We start from the raw sequence: 24,617 nt of genomic DNA on the forward strand, positions 1-24,617 counted from the left end.
ATTCTGTTTCTGTAGTTGTCTCTTTTAACTGTGAGGAGAGCTGTACGTTATCACCCTCCAGTTGTGGGCCCTCTGCTCCAGCTCCTCTGTCTGTCCTTTATGTTTGCTCAATTCCTCTTGAATGTGCTGGAGGGCCTTCATGATAGCCTGTTCTAGGGTCTTTTGGATGTCTGGCATGATGCTACTTGACACTTCAGCTGCCAGTTTGTTTTAGTCTATTGTTATCAATCTTGAAGGGTCTTCCCTGCTACACTCAGTTAGGTCTTCAATGCCCTCCCTACCAAGGGTTTTCTGTTGTGTGTTACAGTAGTATCCTCTCCTGTGGGGCTTGGGTCCATGGTGTCTTCCCCCTTACTGTGGTTCTGACTGCTTGTTTGCCTAGGGCTCTCCGGCTTTTGTGAGCTACGTAACATGTAGAGATCCATTTGCTGAATTGGTGACGTAAGTGGAGTCAGCGTCTGAGCCCTTTGCTGTTGCAGTTTATCCTTTCTCCAGAGAATTATGAATTGTTATGTTTCTTGGCAGCTATAGAAATATCTCTCCCTATAGCACAAAGCAGGTACTTGTAGTTCATTTTTGTCCACTAGGTGGCAGCAGAGCTTTTCCTTGTGTGAAGAGCAGTTGCAGTTCACTGTAGCAGCCAGCAGATGTCACTAGTTTTCCCAGGAGAAATGACCAGCTGTGTTTAACTTCCCTCTTGGGACTCTGTCCTTGCTGGAGAGACCTTTTTCTCTCTGCTTTTTCTGGTTGCAGCCACACTTTTAGGGGCCCCTTTACCAGTACACTGGGAAAGCAGCTATGCTCCTGTAAGTGGTGTTTTCTGTTTTCCTGGTGGGGAGGTTCTGTGTGCAGCTATTGGATTGTGCCTTTAGTCACAGTGGGTTTTGCTGTGGGGAAGGCAGCCCCTCCAGGCCTCGCTGCGCATGTGGGCAGCCGGCCACAACCCTCCGACCCTCTGGGTCTCAGGAGTGGTCCGGGATTGTAGTGACTGACCTTTATAGGTGATGTGGAGTGGGGACAGTGGTAATCTGTCTTTCTCTTGTGTAGGAGGTGCAGATGTTGGCAGATTTGTTAGTAGGGTTTCTGTCTTGTGTGGGAGCTGTTCTTTCAGTGTCCTACATCCTCAAGTCTGTCTCCCCTTTTTTATAAGAATCAGCATTTCTCCATACTTAAAACTAAATTTATGCCCTGTGGTTCCTCTGCTTCTCCACTACATCTCTATATCCAGGTATTTTATAATTTTTGTTTTTCTACTTGTGTTTTTAACTTTATTTTTTCTTCATGTTCTATTTTGACTTGTGTTACTTCCTAACTTATTCCGCTCACTGGACCTCATAGCCCCATATCCTCTGCTGGCTTCCTTCCTGTATGTGTTCCTTTTGGATGGATCCTGGTTTCATGGAAATTCCTAAAGTGCTGCATATAATTGACTTTGCTCTGACATTTTTCAATAATGTCTTAGGATTATGTATTTATGTGCACTTTTCCTTTAAATTTCTGTGATCTTGGTTTGACACTGGCAGCCTTGCACTTGTGTGCTGCTTCCCTTGGTGACTGGCTTGTGATCAGGGGTCTTTTTGCTTCCATTTCTGTAATGCTACTGCGGAGCAGTTGAGCTGAGTCACCTCCAGGGGGTGCTGTTACGGGAAAAAGGGTCGCACTTACTGTGTAGCACTTCGACGCAGAAGTGCAGGCCACCACCAGGAGGCAGCAGAGTAGTCAGACAGGCCGAAGTCAGCAACAAACAGGGAGATGAAGTACCAGAGGTCACAGCAGAGCACGAGGTCAGAGACGAGCAAAACGTTACAGCCAGACGGGAGCACAGTATCCAAAAACGTGAGATGGAAAGAGGGGTCAAGGTACGAGCCAAAGGGTCAAAATCCAGTAGGGGAACGCAGTACCGAGACAGAAAAACCGAAGGCGGAGTTCAGAGTTCAAGCCGAGGCATACACTGTAGGGAAATCACCAAGCGTACACTGAGTCAGGGATAGGGAACAGGTCAGACACACACACGGGAAGTCAGAGGCAGAAGGATCACTAGGGTATACGGATCATACTGAGGACCTGTATGGCCAAGGACCAGAACTATCACTGACAAAGGCTACCAGAAAATAGCACCAATAAATAGCCACCCAAGAACCAAAGAGAGGCAGGAAAGGTTAACCCCTCCATGACCAGGCCGGGGAAAGAGAAGCAAGAAGCAATCCCCGACCTGGATCATGACAAGTTCATCTAGCAGCATGGAAATCATCCACAAATATCCTTTCATTTGAAACAAGTGAAAGACACATACAAAAAGAAATTACCTACATGGGCATTGTAAAATACCTCATGTAATAAATAATAATCTTTATTTTTATATAGCGCTAACATATTCCGCAGCGCTTTACAGACATTATCATCACTGTCCCCGATGGGGCTCACAATGTAAATTCCCTATCATTATGTCTTTGGAATGTGGGAGGAAACCGGAGTACCCGGAGGAAACCCACGCAAACGTGGAGAGAACATACAAACTCTTTGCAGATGTTGTCCTTGGTGGGATTTGAACCCAGAACTCCAGCGCTAACCACTAATCCACCGTGCTGCCCCATCTATCTATATGTATCTTGTAATGGAAACATATACCTCTGTACTTATCAATATATCAGATATTTATATGGAAGATGTGTCAAATATAAAATTAACGCCATTCACCGACATCAACTAGAATAAATTGTGTAAAAAAAGTAAACAGGAAAAGTCTCACCAAATTCCGATGTGGTTTCTACAGCAAATATTTAATATAGAATTTGTCTTTTTTAAGACTTTTTAACAATATTTTGTAAAGGATAAGTTTTAAGTCCCAATTTTTTGTTAGTTCTTTAAAAATGTCCTCCTCTTTCCATAACAAGTATTCTTATAAATCAGACATGCTATTTTTTTTTATAGAGGCAGGGTTAGTTAACAGCGATTTTGATTGGCAACATCCATTATTTATTTACCGTATATACTCGAGTATAAGCCGAGATTTTCAGCCCAAAAAGGGGGCTGAAAGTGCCCCCTCGGCTTATACTCGAGTCACGGTCAGCGGGTGAGGGGGAGAGAGCGCTGAGGTATACTTACCTAGTCCCGGCGATCCTGTCGCTCCCCCTGCCCGTCCCACGGTCTCCGGGTGCCGCAGCCTCTTCCCCTGTTCAGCGGTCACGTGGGACCGCTCATTAGAGAAATGAATAGGCTGCTCCACCCCCCATAGGGGCGGAGCCGCCTATTCATTTCTCTAATCAGCGGTGCCGGTGACCGCTGATAGAGGAAGAGGCTGCGGCACTGAAGACCAGCTGTCCGGGGGAAGGAGCGGGACGCCGGGAGCAGGTAAGTATGTCATATTCACCTGTCCGCGTTCCACACGCCGGGCGTCGCGCCATCTTCCCGGCGTCTCTCCGCACTGACTGTGCAGGTCAGAGGGCGCGATGACGCATATAGTGTGCGCGCCGCCCTCTGCCTGATCAGTCAGTGCGGAGAGACGCCGGGAAGATGGCGCCGAGGAGCTGCAAGCAAGAGAGGTGAGTATGTGTTTTATTATTTTATTGCAGCAGCACAGCTATGGGGCAATAATGGACGGTGCAGAGCACTATATGGCACAGCTATGGGGCAATAACGGTGCAGAGCACTATATGGCACAGCTATGGGGCAATAATGGTGCAGAGCACTATATGGCACAGCTATGGGGCAATGGTGCAGAGCACTATATGGCACAGCTATGGGGCAACGGTGCAGAGCACTATATGGCACAGCTATGGGGCAACGGTGCAGAGCACTATATGGCACAGCTATGGGGCAACGGTGCAGAGCACTATATGGCACAGCTATGGGGCAACGGTGCAGAGCACTATATATATGGCACAGCTATGGGGCAACGGTGCAGAGCACTATATATATATGGCACAGCTATGGGGCAACGGTGCAGAGCACTATATATATGGCACAGCTATGGGGCAACGGTGCAGAGCATTGTATATATGGCACAGCTTTATGTGGAGCATCTATGGGGCCATAATGAACGGTGCAGAGCATTATATGTGGCACAGCTTTATGTGGAGCATCTATGGGGCCATAATGAACGGTATGGAGTATCTATTTTTAATTTTGAAATTCACCGGTACCTGCTGCATTTTCCACCCTAGGCTTATACTCGAGTCAATAAGTTTTCCCAGTTTTTTGTGGCAAAATTAGGGGGGTCGGCTTATAATCGGGTCGGCTTATACTCGAGTATATACGGTATTTATTTCCTGTTTTTTTTATTTATTTTAATTTATTTCACATATTGTGCCCTCCAGAAGGTTGTAAAGACCTTTGGGGGACATTTTAACATGTAAAAACATTTATCATAATCCCTGCTACAAGGGAAAGTTTAATGCTGCATAGAAGAGCTGACTAGGTCCCTACACCCAGTGATACATGACAGCTGAGTCTGAAGAGGGAAGCTCCGTTAGCACTTCCTATTCTCTATATACAGTGCTGTGTATACAATGATCAGGAAGGCAAAGATGGTTATAAACCATCTCTGCATTCTCTATAGGAAATCTGGCAGTCTCTGACAGCAAACTCCTGCAGCGGCACAATCACTTGCAGCTGGTCTGCGCCACTGCAGAGTAGAACGCAGACAGCCCAGACGTTTATCGTTAATGGGGGGTCCAGAAGTAGTGATAATCATTATGACAGTCATACAAAATTCTGAATTTTTTAAAAATAAAATATAAAAGTAGCTTAGAATTTGGTATCACCAAAACGGTACTAACCTGAAGAATAATGTTCACATGTCATTTTTACTGCACAAGAAACATCATACCAAAAAAAAATGATGGAATTGTGATTTTTGACTGATTCATCCCACTTGGGATTTTTTTCACTATCTTTCAATTAATTATATGGAAAAATTAATAGTGTAATTGAAAATTACAATGTGTCCCATAAAACACAAGACCTCATACTGCTACAGCAGTAGAAATATAAAAGTGTTATCGTATTTGGAAAAATAGGAAGAAAAAACGAAAAAGTACAAAAATAAAATTTTGGCCTGTTTTTAGGGGATTAATTAGATCCCCCAGTGTTGCTGAAATTCTTGTGTTTTGTCCGTATTATCACAATGATAGTCAGTCTCTATAGCATAAATAAGGCTTAGAATATTATACGAATTATTAACATTGCCAACCACCTTACATTGCTAGGTACTGTATAAACTTATTTTGAAGGATAAGAATACAAACAACATTAGATGTATCCTTTACAGCGTAAATATTGTTTGATTTATTTTACAAAAATCAATAAAACATGTGGAAATAAGAGCCCTTGCAATGTATGCACATATGTGACATCCATATGACATACGTATACAGTACAGACCAAAAGTTTTTACACACCTTCTCATTTAAAGATTTTTCTGTATTTTCATGACTATGAAAATTGTACATTCACACTGAAGGCATCAAAACTATGAATTAACACATGTGGAATTATATACTGAACCAAAAAGTGTGAAACAACTGAAATTATGTCTGAAATTATGACTACCTCTTGAAGCTCATCAAGAGAATGCCAAGAGTGTGCAAAGCAGTCATCAAAGCAAAAGGTGGCTACTTTGAAGAACCTAGAATATAAGATATAATTTCAGTTATTTCACACTTTTTTGCTAAGTATATAATTCCACATGTGTTAATTCATAGTTTTAATGCCTTCAGTGCGAATGTACAATTTTCATAGTCATGAAAATACAGAAAATATTTAAATGAGGTGTGTCCAAACTTTTGGTGTTTACTGTATATTCATTTGCTGTCCATGTGTCACATGTGCCACGGGCAGTTCACTGTGAGTGGGGACAATGAACTTCGGTGACCTCAATGAGATCACCGCTAATATTGAGGTTACTGCAACTTGACAGCTAAAACACATGCAGGGATTGCCTGTTTGTTAGGCAATCCCTGTATGTGTTGTGGCTGTTGAACAGCCACGAGACATGCAGCCAGGATGACTTAAATATTGTATTCGAGCACACCGCAAGTATATAAGTATCACACATAGGGGAGGTGTTGTTATCCTCATATAATATACAGGGGAAGTGCTGTTATCTTCATGCACAAGGGAGTTGATGTTATCTTTATGCTATATGTAACAAGGTAAGAAAATATGTAATTTAGATTATTGCATTATTGTACAGCGGGAGAAGAAGAAACATTGAAATCATAAATTGCAATAAATACAGCTTTTTCTTAAGGCATTTTTATAAAATAAATTAATTTTGTCTAAGCTCGTAAATGCTGAAGAGATTGTCAGATAGTCTAGTGTGTAGGGGGGCCTCCTGACTGATGATGGAAAGATCCAGCATATCCAATTTTTGACCACTGATCCTTTTGATCAGTCTGAATCGCAGACAAAGGAGTCTGGCAGCAGCTCTCTCAAAGAGAACAGTCTTGTTGTGTGTGAGGGAGATGGGAGAGGCAATTGTCAGATGAAGGATTGGACAAACTATTGTTCAGCATACAGCTATCTATTGTATATGAGGGCTTTATTGTGCTGGGGATTTCTGCCTTTGTACAGTATGTATTAAGATGGTTAGATTTATTCATTTCATTAAATTAATGCTTATTTTGCTGCATTGCGCACAGAGATTTTTTATGAAATGACTGGCAAGTAAAAAAAACTCGATGTGACTGTAGACTTGTGAATTCTCACAAAGTGTGCACTCACTGTAAGGCTATGTGCGCACGTGGCGGATTTGTTGTGGATCCACGGCGTTTTTTCTCCATGGAATTGCACAAAATCCGCAAACAATTGCTCAAGCAAAGTTAATCAATGGGAATCCAGAATTGGTGTGCACATGCTGCGTAAAATTCCATTCTGATTCGCAGCGTTTCATTTTCCGCAGCATGTCAATTCTTTTTGCGAATCTGCAGCGTTTCTACACCCTCTGGCTTACATTGAGTCAGTTTAAATCTGCAGCCAAACCACAGGTGTAAATAGGTTTGTGGAATTGCATGCCAAAAGGCTGCAGAAAGGAAATAATGTCAAGGAGGAAGAGTGTATGGGCGTAGAATATGTATGAGCAGAGAATATGTGCGTGTCTGTCTGCGGGTGTCTGTGTGTGCATCTGTCTGTGGGTGTCTGAGTCTGTCTGCGGGTGTATGTGTCTGCGGGTGTCTCTGTGTGTCTGTCTGCAGGTGTCTGCATCTGTCTGTGGGTGTCTGTTTGTGTGTCTGTCGGAGGGTGTCTGTGTGTGTGTGTACCCAGGCATCATCTGATGGGACTACTACTCCCATGCGGCTATGTCTGCTGTCACATATAACAGTGACAGCATGAGCCGATGATGGGAGAGTAGTCCCATCATCCGGCGCCTGTGTTCAATTGTAAAAAAAATAAAAAATACATACAATATACATACTCCCCAAACACATAATTCCCGACGCCCGCTTCTCCTGCAAGAAATCAAAAATAATAAACCAACATTTACTCCCTGTCCACCATAGTCCATTTAATAACGAGTGTCCCATGATGATCTTATGTGTAGAACAGTCACAGCGGGAGATGTGACTGCTCTACCCTGCCTCTGGCAATACACTGACAGGAGGTGATCGCTCCCGCAGTGTATCACTGAGTCACTGCTACAGTTCACTGGAGTTTATCAGTTGATCAGCTCCGGTGCTCTCACTTGCAGCACTGCTGTGTGAAAAAATTCTCATGCAGCGATGCCGTAAATGAGAGTACCGGAGCTGATGAACTCTAGTGAACTCTCATTGATACACTGCGGAAGCAATTACCTCCTCTCAGTGTATCACCGGAGGCCAGGTAGAGCGGTCACATCTCTTGATGTGACTATTCTGCACGCGAGATCTTCGTGGGAAACTCGGCATTAAATGGACTACCGTGGGCAGGGAGTATTATATGTTGGTTTATTAATTTATTTTTGCTGCAGGAGACGAGGGTGTTGGGGATTAGGTGTTCAGTAAGTATGGTAAATTAAGATTCAATAAAGGAGTCTATGTGATTATTTCAAATAAAGGACTTTATTCTGGCCGTGTCTTTATATACCATGTAACTACGGGGTTAGTAATGGGTAAGTATCTTACAGACGCCTCTTCATAACTAACCTGTGGGCTTGATGTCACCTGACAATACAAAGGTGACCTCAACCCCACAGATATGAACCCCACTTGCCACCACTACAGGGCAAGTGGGAAGAGCGAGGTTAAGTGCCAGAATTGTCACATCTATAAGATGCGCCATTTCTGGAATGGCTGAGAGCTGATGTTTTTAGCTTAGGGGTGCCAATATTTATAGCCCCTTCCCAGGCTATTAATATCAGCCACCTGCCGTCTGCCTAGCCTTTGTTGGTTTGATTTTATAGGGGGACCCCATGTCAATTTTTTTCTGTGGTTCACCTGTAAACTAGCCAGTAAAGGCTAAGAAAACAGCATGAGCTGATATAATAGCCTGATAACCTTTATGGCTATTGGTTCTTTCCCAGAATATTAACATCTGCCCTCAGCCGTCAGTTCTCCCTCTGCTGTTTATTAAAATTATGAGGGAGCCGAAACAATTTAATTTATTTTATTTTTTTTAATAAACAGATATTGCATTTCACGCATATTTCTGACAGTTGCTTTTTTGTTACAGCATATGTAGGTTAATTATGTTAGTGCTCCTACATAGGCTGTTGTGTGTGTTTGTGTCTTAATATTAATGAGAGTATCTGGCTGAACATATTTTTAGCTCTGTGGATTTTCAAAAACGCATGAAAATCCGCAAAAAATCCGCTTAAAAACTGCGTGGATTTTCAACTGCGTTTTCTGCCAAGAGAGGAAGAAACCGCACAGAATTTTACACAAACAAATCCGCAACGTGCGCATACAGTCTAAGGATTCTATGGTGCTGGCATGTGCCCACAAGTATGCAATAAATATACTTCTGGATACAATCAGACTAGATGGGAACAGCCTCGTTCAATGAAAGTGTATTGAGTAAGGCCAGAAACAGTCTAGTTGGATGTGTCTGGGAGTATGCATATTGCCTGCTTGCAGTCTAATAACCACCAGCCCTGGCGCTGACACAGAAAAAACTCCTAGACTGCACACGATATGAGAATTCACAAGTCTGCAGTCACATAGAAGAAATGCAGATGTGTAGGTTAAGACAAGACAGGCTAGTCTAATGACTAATAGTAGTCAGGATAGATTCAAATTGACAACAGGCTGGTGAATGACAGGTCCAATATTGACATCAGAAGGCATGGTCAGAAATTTTAGCCAGTAGATGGTTCACAGATAGTTTTCAGGTAGTTATGCGCAGGAGTTAATCTATTCGATAGTGACTCACATTGGACCAGCAAATGCTCCATCACAGATGCACTTAGCACAAACCACAACTGCTAGGCAAGTCCTAAAGGGCTGAGATACTCTTCACCTATTCTTGATAAGGAGCGGGGTTTTACAGAGCCCTTCTCTAACTGCTGTTGCAGGGTAACTGGAGTCTGGTGATGCGGACTTTGTGAGGCTACTTTCACTCTAGCGTCGGACGACGCACGACGAATTGCGTCGTTGCGACGTACCGACGCTAGCAGTGAATGCGCCGCACAACGGGGGCAGGGGATGCTATTTTTCAACGCATCCGCTGCCCCATTTTGAGGTGCGGGGAGGTGGGGGCAGAGTTCCGGACGCGCATGCGCAGACAGAAAAGACGGGAACGACGCACCAAAAAACGTTACAAGCAGCGTTTTTTGGTGGCGACGGTCCAGCGCAACACGACGCAACCGTCGCACGACGGTTGCGACGTGTGGCAATGCGTCATACTGCGTCGCTAATGCAAGTCAATGGAGAAAAAACGCATCCAGCAAGCACTTTTTTCTACAAAACGACGCATAGCGATGTGCAGTGCACGACGCTAGTGTGAAAGTAGCCTTAGAGTCAGGATACCAGAGTAAATCTTAAGCTGACAGCATTAATCCAAAACGAAAACGAAAAGGGAACCCCAAAGACAATAGCTAAGGAAGAAGAACTGGAAAAGACCATAAGAAACTGCTAAGAAGCAACCTGAACTTTTAGCAGAAAGCGCTCACCCCACCACTATGCAATGCAAAGGAATTGAATAAACAGCACTAGACTTAATAGAAGCAGGCTTTAAATAGCCAGCCCAATGCTAAAGATAAAAATCATGTGCTGCATTCCTTCCAGTCATATCCAGAGAGATGCAATACATCATTCCAAAGGTTAGTTGTAAGAAGATAGCGGCACTCACCAGTTGGTTGATCCACAGTGTTTAATCCATGTGCAGGTTAATACAAACACATCTTGGAAAGTGCAGAGGGTACGGGGAGTGCAGAGGGACGACGGCCGTTTCGTGCGATTAGCACTTCTACGGGTCCAGGTGTGATAAAAATTATGTCATTTCCTTTTATACAGGTTGCATCAGTAATGAAAGAACAACAAATTACTGGCATTTTTAGACAATCTTATATTCAAATCTTATATACAAATCATATCTAAATATTTTACACATATGTCAGTAACTATTTTATCGTATGCTAACTGTACGTGATGAAATTTATAAAAATACGGCCATATCCAGCTTGTCATTTAGGCCTAACGGACCTTGAGCATTGGTACTTATGATCCATTTTCCCTCTTCTCTTAATAGGAGCCTATTATGGTTACCTCCTTGAGGGGGAAATTTAACTAAGTCTAAACCGGCAAAGTGCATTAATTCAGGGTTACTATTGTGCTTTTCTTGCATATGGTTAATAAGACGCATGCAGCCCCTGCCTGTAGTAATGGAGTTATAATGCTCTCTAAATCTGGTGGCCAATATCTTGCCGATATAAAAATAATTACAAGGACAGAAAATAATATAGACCACATATTTACTCTTGCATGTAATAAAATCTTGTATTCTATGGGAGATCCCCCCAATAATTAATGGGTTGTCCAATTTGTGCAGGTGGCAAAATCTACAATTTTTGCATTTAAAGTTACCTTTTGGTAAATCCTTTGATAACCAATTGTTATGTAGAGCAGTAATCGTTTTTATCTCTCAAAAATTTGATTTTCTTTTTTTCTTTGATGTCCATTTGTATCACAATTAATTTCTTTTCTAGTTTTTTCAGAAAAATAGAATTTTGATCTTCAGTTATTCTTGACTTTAATTCTCTCTTTGCTTTTTCTAGTTGTTCACATAGAGTGATATATTCCCTTTCGTTCTGTTTTATGACCAACTCTAGAAGGTTAAGGGAACATTGCAGATGGAGGAGTGCAGAGGGACGACGGCCGTTTCGTGTGATTAGCACTTCTACGGGTCCAGGTGTGATAAAAATGATGTAATTTCCTTTTATACAGGTTGCATCAGTTTTTTGCTAACTGTAATATACGTGACGAATTGGAACTAATTGGAACTAAGGGTATGTTTCCACGGTCAGGAAACGCTGCTTGTTTGACGCTGCGCAGAGCTGCAGCGTCAAACAAGCAGCGTCCAGATGTTCCAGCATAGTGGAGGGGATTTTATGAAATCCCGTCTCCACTATGCGTGGAAACCCGCACGCGGCGGCCCTGCGACTCCGGACATGCTGCGCGTCTTTTCAGATCGCAGCATGTCCGTACACCTTGCGGGGACGCAGCGTCCCCGCAAGGCATATCACAGGGCGCTATGGGAGAGAGCGATCATCCCGGATGTGAAGAGTTAACACATCCGGCATGATCGCGTCCCAGAAAGGGGGCGGGGCTTAGGGCCGAGCGGCGATACCACCGGCCATCCTGAACATGGAGACATAGCCTAAGACTCTTGAGATGAAAATTGGATTCTTAGCCGAAAAGGAAATTAAATTATTTTGGACAATAAAATCTCTGAAGTCGTATATAGAATGTAATCGGGTCCCAAGAGGACTTCGAATTTATAAGGAGATCTCACAATTTGATAATGATCCCAGTTTCAAACAAGCTTGGGAGCAAATCCATCTGCAATGTTCCCTTAACCTTCTAGAGTTGGTCATAAAACAGAACGAAAAGGAATATATCACTCTATGTGAACAACTAGAAAAAGCAAAGAGAGAATTAAAGTCAAGAATAACTGAAGATCAAAATTCTATTTTTCTGAAAAAACTAGAAAAGAAATTAATTGTGATACAAATGGACATCAAAGAAAAAAAGAAAATCAAATTTTTGAGAGATAAAAACGATTACTGCTCTGGCCAAATTTTTACATGGAATAAGAATAAGCAAAGAAAAAACAGTGGGAACCGGCACACCGGTAATAAAAATAAATATAAAAAGAAATCCTCAGGTGATGGATGGATTACCGACTCTGATTCAAGTGGAGTGGATGAATTTAATGGAGATAGAGAGGAGTTAAATAACATATCTCATACGGAAACCCCTTTAGAAGGAGCACACGGAGGGGCCGGTGTAAACGCAAAGAAAAAAAGAAAGACAGTATCCTGGAGGAAATAAACGCTCCAGACAACTCCCTCCAGATCATAAATCTCTCCACAAAAATCTTAACCACTGATCAGATTAAATTACTCTCACGTGGTTTAAATTTCTGCATTCCTGAGAACTTTAATTTAACAGAGTTTAAAATAGACTTTTTTAAGGACATAAGAAAATTACACTTGCACAAATATTATAACAGTGGGGAAATTAATAAAAAAGGACTTCAACAAGTGGTTTCAACGGATGTCCCAGCTACTATAGGTAATTTGGGTTTTATAGCTTATCCTCCTGATGATATCCAGGATGTAGAAGACACACGTCTCCTGATGAGCATTAATGAAGATAGCGACTCAGCTGTACAAGACGGCACTAAAAAAGACCAGTGGGCTCCTTTCAAAGGAGGTGTTCAATCTACGTTTATGCCTCCTACATCTTCCACGAATGTAATTGATGCCTTTCACAATGCGGTAATAAAAGACATTGAAGCGATTATTTACCCGAAGCCTGCCAGGAATCTCTCACAGCGGGAGACCAAAGCGCTCCGAGAAATACAAGCCTGGGAGGATGTGGTGATTAGAAAATCAGATAAGGGGGGCAACCTTGTTATCTTAGAAAGGGATTACTATACTAGTGAGGCGTTATCACAATTAAACGATGTAGAAACATACCAATTACTTGATGGAAACCCTACGTACAAACGTAAAGAAAAATTAAGGGTATTACTCAATAAATACGTAGAAATAGGTGTTTTGAGAAAAACTAGAGCAGAAAAACTTATACCTGATTGCCCTAATATTCCTCACTGGTATAGTATCCCTAAGATACACAAGTGTGCAGAAAGTCCCCCGGGACGTCCAATAATCTCGGGTCTGAACTCTCTGACAGAGCCCCTCTCGCAGTTCTTGGACTGGTTGCTGAAACCGCTGTTGAAAAAAATTCCTGCCTTCGTTAAGGACAGTGGTGATTTTTTATGTGCCCTGAGAAACGTGGATTGGCAGAGTACTTTCTCACTCATACCCATAGACGTGGTGAATCTCTATACGAGAATCCCCCAGTAAAAGGGAATTGAAGCAATAGAAAAAATCTTAAAAAACACTGAAAAAGACGATTTGTTAATTTTCCTTTATTACAGAAAGTCTTACATTCGTTCTGTCCCATAATACATTTAAATGTTTAGATAAATGGTACGCACAAAAAACTGGCACCGCGATGGGCACACCGGTAGCTTGCGTCTTCGCAAATTTATTTCTTGCGGCATTTGAAGAAAAACATATTACAAATATTAATAATCCATATCTAAAGTTTATTCGCACATATTTGCGATTCGCAGATGATATTTTCATCATATGGGACGGAACTGAATGTGACTTCAATGACTTCGTATCGCATTTGAATATGAACAATGATGAAAACATGCGTTTTACTGCGTGTTTTGGCAAAAACTCCCTTGAATTTCTAGATGTGAAAATTGATGTGATAGAGGGGGAAATCCAGACTAGTGTATTTAGAAAGCCCACTGCAACAAATAATGTGTTGCACTATGAAAGTGCTCACCCGCCCCATACAAGAAACGCAATCCCTTACAGCCAAATGGTAAGGTTGAGGAATATAAATAATAAGGACAAAAAGTATAAAGAGCAAATTGTCGAACTCAAACAACGATTCAGAAATAGGGGATATCCAACAGAAATCTTAAACAAAGCAGAGAATAGGGCAGATAAATTATCACAGTCTGCATTACTCAAAAAACGAACAGTTAAAAATCAGATATTAGATGACAAAACTCTACGCAGGTTTAATTTTACATTTAAACATAGTCCAATGGACAGAGCAGTCCATACAGCAGTGAGAAAAAATTGGCACATTCTGCAAAACGATAGGGATTTAGTAAAAGTTACGACACTGGATCCACAGTTTGCGTATAAACGCACAAAAAATCATGGTGATCTGTAAGTGCATAATAGGTTATTACCAGTACATAACAATTGGTTATCAAAGGATTTACCAAAAGGTAACTTTAAATGCAAAAATTGTAGATTTTGCCACCTGCACAAATTGGACAACCCATTAATTATTGGGGGGATCTCCCATAGAATACAAGATTTTATTACATGCAAGAGTAAATATGTGGTCTATATTATTTTCTGTCCTTGTAATTATTTTTATATCAGCAAGACAATACGTCCTGTGGCCACCAGATTTAGAGAGCATTATAACTCCATTACTACAGGCAGGGGCTGCATGCGTCTTATTAACCATATGCAAGAAAAGCACAATAGTAACCCCGAATTAATGCACTTTGCCAGTTTAGAGTTAGTTAAATTTCCCCCTCAAGGAGGTAACCATAATAGGCTCCTATTAAGAGAAGAGGGAAAATGGATCATAAGTACCAATGTTCAAGGTCCGTTAGGCCTAAATGACAAGCTGGATATGGCCATATTTTTATAAATTTCGTCACGTACAGTTAGCATACGATAAAATAGTTACTGACATATGTGTAAAATATTTAGATATGATTTGTATACGTATAAGATTTTCTAAAAATGCCAGTAATTTGTTGTTCTTTCATTACTGATGCAACCTGTATAAAAGGAAATTGCATAATTTTTATCACACCTGGACCCGTAGAAGTGCTAATCGCACGAAACGGCCGTCGTCCCTCTGCACTCCCCGTACCCTCTGCACTTTCCAAGATGTGTTTGTATTAACCTGCACATGGATTAAACACTGTGGATCAACCAACTGGTGAGTGCCGCTATCTTCTTACAACTAACCTTTGGAATGATGTTTTGCAACCCTCAAATGTATAGCCGAGCACCATAAATCCAGTTGCTCCACGCTGACTGCACCCGCATGGAGAGACGTAATTGAAAGTTTCCATGCTGTGATTTATGTGGTCCTAGTGCCATTCCTTCTCTGAAGATTTTAACGATATCCAGAGAGATACTCCCTGCTCACCTGAATAGCAAGGTGCACACATTCCCACCAATGACTTAGACCAGAAAAGGTAGTGTCCTGCGTGACCTGGAGAGCGGGAGACACAGCGCCCCATGTATCTAGGGCTGCAAAACAAGAGGAAAGTCCCGTGTTCCCTCATGACTCACCACTTCCACACATGAGAAACAACCATGCGTAGTTGGACAATCCAAGTGTGTGATAGCAAGGATAGATCCGGAGGATGATTGCGTCCATGGCAGGTATTCTTAACACAGGTAACACATGTGAAGTCAGGTGTGATACGTCAAAAATAGGAAAATGCAAAACATACCACGAGAATAATACCCAAGAAATGCATCAAAAGGGCTAGCCAAGCACTAAGATGCTGGAGCAGCTCACTTAAAGGTGCTGGTAAGTAATGTCAAATGCAGTTCCAGGCCTTTATTCTGAGGTTGGTGCCATATACTGTCAGCTGAAGTAAAACTGGCTAATAAGCTGATGTTGTTGTGCTTGTATCTAAATGTACGCCACTGTACCCTAGTGGTTTTTACCACTTATTAAGAACATGGTTAACAATTATTTCTACCAAAAAGGTTTTCACAGAGTCAAGTATGAGCTAGTGACATGGCTGTCTTTGCATAGTCCTCGTCCTCTGTAGTCCAGCACCTGTAGACTGTAGAGCAGAAGGGCTAATGGCACATATTAGGATGCTTCACCGAAAACATTACCCTTACCCTGATCTTACATTAACAGAACGAGTGGTCACCTGTCCTCAATGCTGGATGGCGCGTTATAAAGTGTGATTTATTTTTTACCCTAGTACTGTAGATGGTTGCACAGACTGTCAGGACACGGCTCCCCTTTGTGCTACAGGGAGCTTATACTCTATTTATGACTGCTCAATTTGCAAACACTGTAAAACATAAGATATGTTATTAATATACAGGAACACAGATAGAACAAAAGTTAATGCATTGAAAAGAAAAAATGAAAACTTTTTACATATAAGAAGCATTATTTAGCTAAACAATAAGGATGAGAAAACGCTATTCAACCTCTAGAACTTAATCCTGTGTTATTCCATGGAGCCTAATTAGAAGGCTGTTAGAAAACATTTCTGACACCAAGAGGAGACAGAGGTATTTGAAGGATTTATGAAGAGTTTCTTCCTCACAAATTTCCAGGATTGCTTGTTCTACAAATATAAGAACTAGGAATACTGAGTCATAGCTAATTTTTAGAAAAGTACAAAAACATCTTTATTTGAACTATACAACACACAGAACAAACAATTAAAAGAAGCACGTGAAAAAACAGCCACATAGACTAAGGGTAACCACTGGGTATGTGATCAAAAAATCCCAAGTAATTAGGTGCCGGCTATAAAGCAATGCATCAAGGGTGTATGGAAGCTGGAAGTGTCACCATACTAGTAGTTTGTAAGACAGGCATGATGAAAGGCCTCCAGGAGGCACACAATTACTAGAGGTGCACCCCCTGAAGAAGGTCTTATCGTACTGAAACGTGCGTTGGGGAATTGGTCCCGGCTCCATTGCTCTGCATCATGACGGGTAATGTATTTGCACTTTGACTTGGTACACTTTGCTGTTTTGTGTCACCAGTATTTACTGGGCAGCTACAGGTATGATTAGCAGTATGGGCATCTTGAATATTTACAGGTAGCAATTTGCACCTCTAGTAATTGTGTGCCTCCTGGAGGCCTTTCATCATGCCTGTCTTACAAACTACTAGTATGGTGACACTTCCAGCTTCCATACACCCTTGATGCATTGCTTTATAGCCGGCACCTAATTACTTGGGATTTTTTGATCACATACCCAGTGGTTACCCTTAGTCTATGTGGCTGTTTTTTCACGTGCTTCTTTTAATTGTTTGTTCTGTGTGTTGTATAGTTCAAATAAAGATGTTTTTGTACTTTTCTAAAAATTAGCTATGACTCAGTATTCCTTTTTCTTAAATTGCTAGTTTTGAGTCGCTAACTCACAATATGCAATTCACATATAGATGTAGAGCTGCACATCGCATTATATATTTGTAATAATGGATTGGAGAGGTTATGTATTAAATATAAGAACTATAAACATACCTTTGCTTATTTAAAGGGAACCTGTCACTTACACTGACCATCCGTGACCATTAATATGGTGGGGTCGGTGCAAATTTATTTTAAATTCCTCTTCTTATATGTAACTTAAAAAAGCTACAGTGTTTGAAGAGTCAGTCCGACGGGTGGTCCTCTCTCAGTTTTTCTAATCTAAGTCGCCATGATTGACTGCCGCATAAGGTTAAGTTCTCTTGATAATTTATTGGGGAGTTTGGGGCAGGTATTAGTTCCAGAAAAGTGGATGTAATTTACATAAATCCCATGCCCACTGTGTTTTCTTTTATGCTGCGTAAACTGACCTGTGGTGCATTTTTTAAAACCGCAACAAGTCACTTTCTCTTGTGGATAAACTGGTTGTTATGTGTGTATGTTCCCATAAAATTTCAGCAGATGCATGAAAATCTACAAGTAAAAAACATATTGTAACATCCCTGCCAGCATCACTGCATGGCTTCCCATTTCCCATCTGGCTTATACCTCAACTTACTCACCACTCCGGGCCATGCTGTGAGTTCTGCCCTCTGCCTGCTCCATGCTGTAAACCTCATGTCCTCTGCCTGCTGTGTGCGTACTTCCTGGCTGTGAGCTTAGGGTGGCAGCCCCAGCACTTCCTGAGTCTTAGAGAGACAGTGTGCACATTCCTAATGTGTCCCAAGCCTACTGCCAAGAGGTAGCCTTAAGGCATCTCCACCAATAGGGAGAGGCCTGAGCAACAAACTCTCTCAGTCTGCTTTCTGCTACTGAGTTGCCAGGTCCTGTCCTGTTTCTGCCTTCCTGGGGGCTGCATACCCTGGCCTGAATCCTTTGTCCTGAACTTGTTCCCATGTTTATCCTTGTCTGAACTTCGCCCTATACCTGTACCTGTTTGTATCCTTGTCTGTTGCCTTCCCTACTCAGCTGTGTGTATCCTTGTGTCCACTCCCTCTGCTCCCATCCTGCACTCTTCAGCTCTGCTCCCATTCCACATCCTGTGGCGCTGCTATGCTTCCAATCCACACCCTGCGGCTCTGCTCCCACTCCACACCCTGCGGCTCTGCTCTGCGGCTCTGCTCCCGCTCCGCACCCTGCGGCTCTGCTCCCTGTTGTGAAATTGGATTTTTGGCTCCCCCGGTGGCCACTGGTGGAATTGAACTTGTGTGCATCATCCCCTCTGTTCACCTGTTCCCATCAGGATGTGGGAGTCGCTATTTAACCTTGCTCCTCTGTCACTTCCATGCCGGTCAACATTGTAATCAGAAGCCTTTCTGTGCATGTTCCTGCTTCTAGACAACTCCCAGCTAAGTCGGACTTTTGTCCTTGTTTGTTTTTTGCATTTTGTTCCAGTTCACAGCTGCAGTTTCGTTTCTGTGTCTGGAAAGCTCTTGTGATCTGAAATTGCCACTCTGATGTTATGAGTTAATACTAGAGTCTTAAAGTAATTTCAGGATGGTATTTTGATAGGGTTTTCAGCGGACCATGAAAGTGCCCTTTCTGTCTTCCTGCTATCTAGTAAGCGGACCTCGATTTTGCTAAACCTATTTTCATACTACGTTTGTCATTTTCATCTAAAATCACCGCCAATATATGTGGGGGCCTCTGTCTGCCTTTCGGGGAAATTTCTCTAGAGGTGAGCCAGGACTGTATTTTCCTCTGCCAGGATTAGTTAGTCCTCCGGCTGGCGCTGAGCGTCTAGGGATAAAACGTAGGCACGCTACCCGGCTACTGTTAGTGGTGCGGCAGGTTTAGTTCATGGTCAGTTTTAGTTTCCATCCTTCCAAGAGCTAGTTCATATGTATGCTGGGCTATGTTCTCTTGCCATTGAGAACCATAACAGTTTGACCGGCCCACAAAGGGTTAAATTAATTGGCAGAGAAAGGAGAGAAAAAAGAAGTCTGCTGAAAATTTTTTTTTTTTTTTTTCCTTCAGTTCTGAGTGTGCTTTCAATTGAATCACTTGCAAGTCTGCCTATATTGCAGCCTTCCTCTCTCTCTCTCCTTCTAATCCTGGAATGGCTCTGTGTTCACCTGTTTAAAATGGATATTCAGAGTTTAGCTGCAGGTTTGAATAATCTCACCACGAAAGTTCAAAATTTACAAGATTTTGTTGTTCATGTTCCTATGTCTGAACCTAGAATTCCTTTGCCTGAATTTTTCTCGGGGAATAGATCTTGCTTTCAAAATTTCAAAAATAATTGCAAGTTGTTTTTGTCCCTGAAATCTCGCTCTGCTGGAGATCCTGCACAGCAGGTCAGGATTGTGATTTCCTTGCTCCGGGGCGACCCTCAAGATTGGGCTTTTGCATTGGCTCCAGGGGATCCTGCGTTGCTCAATGTGGATGCGTTTTTTCTGGCCTTGGGGTTGCTTTATGAGGAACCTCATTTAGAGCTTCAGGCGGAAAAAGCCTTGATGTCCCTATCTCAGGGGCAAGATGAAGTTGAAATATACTGCCAAAAATTCCGTAAATGGTCTGTGCTTACTCAGTGGAATGAGTGCGCCCTGGCGGCGAATTTCAGAGAGGGTCTCTCTGATGCCATTAAGGATGTTATGGTGGGGTTCCCTGTGCCTGCGGGTCTGAATGAGTCCATGACAATGGCTATCCAGATCGATAGACGTCTGCGGGAGCGCAAACCTGTGCACCATTTGGCGGTGTCTACTGAGAAGACGCCAGAGAATATACAATGTGATAGAATTCTGTCCAGAAGCGAACGGCAGAATTTTAGACGAAAAAATGGGTTGTGCTTTTATTGTGGTGATTCAACTCATGTTATATCAGCATGCTCTAAGCGCACTAAGAAGCTTGATAAGTCAGTTTCAATTGGCACTTTTCAGTCTAAGTTTATTCTATCTGTGACCCTGATTTGTTCTTTATCATCTATTACCGCGGACGCCTATGTCGACTTTGGCGCCGCTTTGAGTCTTATGGATTGGTCCTTTGCCAAACGCTGTGGGTATGATTTAGAGCCTCTTGAAGCTCCTATACCTCTGAAGGGGATTGACTCCACCCCATTGGCTAGTAATAAACCACAATTCTGGACACAAGTAACTATGCGAATTAATCCGGATCATCAGGAGATTATTCGCTTTCTTGTGCTGTATAATCTACATGATGTGTTGGTGCTTGGATTGCCATGGCTGCAATCTCATAACCCAGTCCTCGACTGGAAAGCTATGTCTGTGTTAAGCTGGGGATGTAAGGGGATGCATGGGGACGTACCTTTGGTTTCCATTTCATCATCTATTCCCTCTGAGATTCCTGAATTCTTGTCTGAATATCGTGACGTTTTTGAAGAACCTAAGCTTGGTTCATTACCTCCGCACCGGGAGTGCGATTGTGCCATAGATTTGATTCCGGGTAGTAAATACCCTAAGGGTCGTTTATTTAATCTGTCTGTGCCTGAACATGCTGCTATGCGAGAATATATAAAGGAGTCCTTGGAAAAGGGACATATTCGTCCTTCGTCATCTCCCTTAGGAGCCGGTTTTTTCTTTGTGTCTAAGAAAGATGGCTCTTTGAGGCCGTGTATTGATTATCGGCTTTTGAATAAAATCACGGTTAAATATCAATATCCGTTGCCACTGCTGACTGATTTGTTTGCTCGCATAAAGGGGGCCAAGTGGTTCTCTAAGATAGATCTCCGTGGGGCGTATAATTTGGTGCGAATTAAGCAGGGGGATGAGTGGAAAACCGCATTTAATACGCCCGAGGGCCACTTTGAGTATTTGGTGATGCCTTTTGGCCTTTCAAATGCCCCTTCAGTCTTTCAGTCCTTTATGCATGACATTTTCCGTGATTATTTGGATAAATTTATGATTGTGTATCTGGATGATATTCTGATTTTTTCGGATGACTGGGACTCTCATGTCCAGCAGGTCAGGAGGGTTTTTCAGGTTTTGCGGTCTAATTCCTTGTGTGTGAAGGGTTCTAAGTGCGTTTTTGGGGTTCAAAAGATTTCCTTCTTGGGATACATTTTTTCCCCCTCTTCCATCGAGATGGATCCTGTCAAGGTTCAGGCTATTTGTGATTGGACGCAACCCTCTTCTCTTAAGAGTCTTCAGAAATTTTTGGGCTTTGCTAACTTTTATCGTCGATTTATTGCTGGTTTTTCTGATGTTGTTAAACCATTGACTGATTTGACTAAGAAGGGTGCTGATGTTGCTGATTGGTCCCCTGCTGCTGTGGAGGCCTTTCGGGAGCTTAAGCGCCGCTTTTCTTCCGCCCCTGTGTTGCGTCAGCCTGATGTTGCTCTTCCTTTTCAGGTTGAGGTCGACGCTTCTGAAATCGGAGCTGGGGCGGTTTTGTCGCAGAGAAGTTCCGACTGCTCCGTGATGAAACCTTGTGCTTTTTTTTCTCGTAAATTTTCGCCCGCCGAGCGGAATTATGATATTGGGAATCGGGAGCTTTTGGCCATGAAGTGGGCTTTTGAGGAGTGGCGTCATTGGCTTGAGGGGGCTAGACATCAGGTGGTGGTATTGACCGACCACAAAAATTTAATTTATCTTGAGTCCGCCAGACGCCTGAATCCTAGACAGGCGCGCTGGTCGTTGTTTTTCTCTCGGTTTAATTTTGTGGTGTCATACCTACCGGGTTCTAAGAATGTTAAGGCGGATGCCCTTTCTAGGAGTTTTGAGCCTGACTCCCCTGGTAATTCTGAACCTACAGGTATCCTTAAGGATGGAGTGATATTGTCTGCTGTTTCTCCAGACCTGCGGCGGGCCTTGCAGGAGTTTCAGGCGGATAGACCTGATCGTTGCCCACCTGGTAGACTGTTTGTTCCTGATGATTGGACCAGTAAAGTCATTTCTGAGGTTCATTCTTCTGCGTTGGCAGGTCATCCTGGAATCTTTGGTACCAGGGATTTGGTGGCAAGGTCCTTCTGGTGGCCTTCCCTGTCACGAGATGTACGAGGCTTTGTGCAGTCTTGTGACGTTTGTGCTCGGGCCAAGCCTTGTTGTTCTCGGGCTAGTGGATTGTTGTTGCCCTTGCCTATCCCGAAGAGGCCTTGGACGCACATCTCGATGGATTTTATTTCGGATCTTCCTGTTTCTCAGAAGATGTCTGTCATCTGGGTGGTGTGTGACCGTTTCTCTAAGATGGTCCATTTGGTTCCCCTGCCTAAGTTGCCTTCTTCTTCCGAGTTGGTTCCTCTGTTTTTTCAAAATGTGGTTCGTTTGCATGGTATTCCGGAGAATATCGTTTCTGACAGAGGAACCCAATTCGTGTCTAGATTTTGGCGGGCATTCTGTGCTAGGATGGGCATAGATTTGTCTTTCTCGTCTGCTTTCCATCCTCAGACTAATGGCCAGACCGAGCGGACGAATCAGACTTTGGAGACATATTTGAGGTGTTTTGTGTCTGCAGATCAGGATGATTGGGTTGCTTTTTTGCCTTTAGCGGAGTTTGCCCTCAATAATCGGGCCAGCTCTGCCACCTTGGTGTCTCCTTTTTTCTGTAATTCGGGGTTTCATCCTCGATTTTCCTCCGGTCAGGTGGAATCTTCGGATTGTCCTGGAGTGGATGCTGTGGTGGAGAGGTTGCATCAGATTTGGGGGCAGGTAGTGGACAATTTGAAGTTGTCCCAGGAGAAGACTCAGCTTTTTGCCAACCGCCGGCGTCGGGTTGGTCCTCGGCTTTGTGTCGGGGACTTGGTGTGGTTGTCTTCTCGTTTTGTCCCTATGAGGGTTTCTTCTCCTAAGTTTAAGCCTCGGTTCATCGGCCCGTACAAGATATTGGAGATTCTTAACCCTGTGTCCTTCCGTTTGGACCTCCCTGCATCTTTTTCTATTCATAATGTTTTTCATCGGTCATTATTGCGCAGGTATGAGGTACCGGTTGTGCCTTCCGTTGAGCCTCCTGCTCCGGTGTTGGTTGAGGGCGAGTTGGAGTACGTTGTGGAAAAAATCTTGGACTCTCGTGTTTCCAGACGGAAACTCCAGTATCTGGTCAAATGGAAGGGATACGGTCAGGAGGATAATTCTTGGGTGACTGCCTCTGATGTTCATGCCTCCGATCTGGTCCGTGCCTTTCATAGGGCTCATCCTGATCGCCCTGGTGGTTCTGGTGAGGGTTCGGTGCCCCCTCCTTGAGGGGGGGGTACTGTTGTGAAATTGGATTTTTGGCTCCCCCGGTGGCCACTGGTGGAATTGAACTTGTGTGCATCATCCCCTCTGTTCACCTGTTCCCATCAGGATGTGGGAGTCGCTATTTAACCTTGCTCCTCTGTCACTTCCATGCCGGTCAACAATGTAATCAGAAGCCTTTCTGTGCATGTTCCTGCTTCTAGACAACTCCCAGCTAAGTCAGACTTTTGTCCTTGTTTGTTTTTTTGCATTTTGTTCCAGTTCACAGCTGCAGTTTCGTTTCTGTGTCTGGAAAGCTCTTGTGATCTGAAATTGCCACTCTGATGTTATGAGTTAATACTAGAGTCTTAAAGTAATTTCAGGATGGTATTTTGATAGGGTTTTCAGCGGACCATGAAAGTGCCCTTTCTGTCTTCCTGCTATCTAGTAAGCGGACCTCGATTTTGCTAAACCTATTTTCATACTACGTTTGTCATTTTCATCTAAAATCACCGCCAATATATGTGGGGGCCTCTGTCTGCCTTTCGGGGAAATTTCTCTAGAGGTGAGCCAGGACTGTATTTTCCTCTGCCAGGATTAGTTAGTCCTCCGGCTGGCGCTGAGCGTCTAGGGATAAAACGTAGGCACGCTACCCGGCTACTGTTAGTGGTGCGGCAGGTTTAGTTCATGGTCAGTTTAAGTTTCCATCCTTCCAAGAGCTAGTTCATATGTATGCTGGGCTATGTTCTCTTGCCATTGAGAACCATAACAGCTCCCGCTCTGCACCCTGCGGCTCTGCTCCCACTCCTCACCCTGTGGCTCTGCTCCCGCTACACACCCTGCTGCTCCCTCTAGTCTGTACTGGTTCTTACCTGTTCCCATATCCTATTCGTACCTGCCTTTGTTCCTGTCCAACCCGAAATGGTTTCAGTTCCTCCAGTCTGAGCCATGCCTGCCAGAGTGCCCGCCTGCCTGCCAGAGTGGCTGCCGTGCCCGCCAGAGTACCAGTCATGCCCGACTGTACTTGCCCGCACCTGTCATTAGTTTTCTTTTTCCCTGTGGGATCAGCTGCTA

Source organism: Ranitomeya variabilis, chromosome 5, assembly GCF_051348905.1.
Source record: "Ranitomeya variabilis isolate aRanVar5 chromosome 5, aRanVar5.hap1, whole genome shotgun sequence".
Classification (NCBI taxonomy): domain Eukaryota; kingdom Metazoa; phylum Chordata; class Amphibia; order Anura; family Dendrobatidae; genus Ranitomeya; species Ranitomeya variabilis.